This window comes from Mytilus trossulus, chromosome 4 (assembly GCF_036588685.1).
Source record: "Mytilus trossulus isolate FHL-02 chromosome 4, PNRI_Mtr1.1.1.hap1, whole genome shotgun sequence".
In the NCBI taxonomy this organism is placed as follows: domain Eukaryota; kingdom Metazoa; phylum Mollusca; class Bivalvia; order Mytilida; family Mytilidae; genus Mytilus; species Mytilus trossulus.
Window position 1 is genome coordinate 57,619,951 of NC_086376.1, and position 2,430 is coordinate 57,622,380.

Below are 2,430 nucleotides of genomic sequence, written 5' to 3' on the forward strand. Positions count from 1 at the left end.
ACAATGCCGGACATGATGCTTGGGGATAGATGATCTATACACTGCAAATATTGCAGACGCCTGACGCGTCTGGACGCGTTCCAATTTTAAACACAATATGTTCAGTTATTAACATTAGTGTTCCACATTGAACGCCAGCGTTAAAGAACATAACACATTGTGTTCAGTCTTTTAACGCACATATTCAAGACAAGTGTTCTAAATTGAACACTAAAAATGTTCTTATATTTTAATGGGGAGTGAAAAAAAAATTCATCATTTCAGAGTCAAACAGACGATGAATAAGGGTGATTCGTACTATGATTTGACGATAAATGTATTTTAGCTGTATCGGCATATAAGCAAATTATAGTTTGGTAAAAAAAAATGAAACATTTTACAAGAGCGTATTTATAAGCGTGCAAATGATTGATTTTTAATATGAATCTTTTTCTAAACGACTTAAGTTCTTAAGGTATTTTTTTTTTAACAATGTAAATGCGTAAATGCTCATGAAAACGTTGCTCTTGTAAAAGCGTTCTGGTGTCGAACATGATGCGTTCAAATTTACCATTTTCCCTGAACGCCATGTGTTCCAAACATATCCGCGTACATAACAGCGCGTGACGTATTAATGTACCGGAAGTTTGGTTTTTGATCGTGATTGAAGAAGCTTCACTGAAGAAAATTAACAACAAAACTTGATATAATAGGTATGTTTATCTATATTTATCTACACATGACGAACATAAAAAATATTTTTTTTAGTCATGAAATCAACAAATGTCTACTTGGACAGGACACACTGAAGTATAAATGGAAGAACATTTTGTTCGAACATAAAACTGCCCCCTCCACTTCCACTTAACTGTGCTGTCATAATTCGATTAAAAAAGTAGCGGTTCTTTGAGAGATTACATTCAAATTATCATGTTTAAAAAAAAAATTAACCTCTGTAAATTTATACGTAAATGTTAAATGATATCGTTGCTATTGTAAATGTGTTCTGGTCTCGAACATGATGCGTTCAAGCTAATCGTTTTCTCCGAACGCAATGTATTCCTAACACGACTCAAACATTGTGTATAGAAAGCATTAAGAAGATCAAACGATCATCTACACTTTTGAGGATGTACCTTTTTTTAATTAAATAAGTCAATGCATAAGGATTTGTTCACAAATGCAAAAACTTTCATGACATTCCAATGTCAAGACAGAAGTTTGTAAAAAAAGGCATACTGCAACACTAAAATTCTCATGTATATGTTATTTATAATAGCTTTGTAATTAGTAATTCATTTTAGCAAATGTCCACCCTTGTGCACTGCATTCATGTATTGTAATGTATTCCTATGTTACTTTTATAGGGTACAAACCCAACTATACTGTACTTAAGGGTAATTGTTCGTGCATACCTCGAGAATAAAGAGAACATGTTGCAGTTCAAGAGATGACTACTTATCCTGCACCATAAAAGTACTATATGTAAGTTTAAGAATTTTGTATAGGAGTGCATGTCCATTGACTTCTTACAAGTGTTGTTATTGCAGATTTATCAATAAAATGTGCACCATTCACTTGTTTACATTAATCAGAAAGCTATTTGAGCTAAATTTGATGCAATTACATCATCCGTCAATTATCCGTATACAGATCATAAGTGAAAAAATTACTAAATATCTTTCAAAATAAAGGCAAATGGTAATTAGTTTCTTGAAATGTTAGCAGTTAATTTAGTGACAAGTCTAAGTTGACGATAAAGTTTTGCCTAAAAAAACATAATAGCACTTGCTGGACACTTTCTATCATTTTTTTAAAAAAGATATAGAACACGAGAGCACATTTGACCACTCAATTACCACTCATTGGCAAATGCATCTTATCTTATAATGCTGACAAGTATAATGGAATTACAAAAACGAAATAAGATTTTGTAATATTCTTTAGGAATGTCGACATGATGAATAATTTGTTTACTCATACACTTCATATTTCACATTTTAGAACTTACGGTTGATGGATAACAAGGTTAAAGAATAATTATAACCCAAGGAGACGAATCCTCTAAATATGGAAGCTCAAAATCAGTTGTAAACGACTCAAATCATGTTTAAAAGTGTCCAAGGAAGCAGTGTTACATGAACACCGACTCGACTACTAGCATCATATACACAGGGTATTTTATGTTTGATATTGACTATCTGAGTGCTATGCAGCCAGTGGATTATGGAACATTTTGGTGATAAAAGAGTCAGTGGCATCAGTATTTTGTAAAGAAATTCAGAACAGTTCTTGACTTAGGAAGTTGCAAACGATGAGTTAAACATAAGACACTTGACTTTGTTGTAACATAATAATTTTAAATATATGACGAACATTTTGTTTATGAGTAAATATTTGGACACATTTTGCAAATTACAAATGTGATATTTCTAACTTGTCTAACTTGTC

General features: G+C 32.0%; 1 long non-coding RNA gene across 1 annotated transcript; it reads left to right on the forward strand.

Annotated features, from left to right (window-relative positions):
• Window positions 1–484: 484 nt before the first annotated feature.
• LOC134714024 (uncharacterized) lies at window positions 485–2,430 on the forward strand. Its single transcript, XR_010106469.1, has 3 exons — window positions 485–692; window positions 1,347–1,464; window positions 1,984–2,430. It is a non-coding gene; the product is annotated as an uncharacterized LOC134714024 (long non-coding RNA).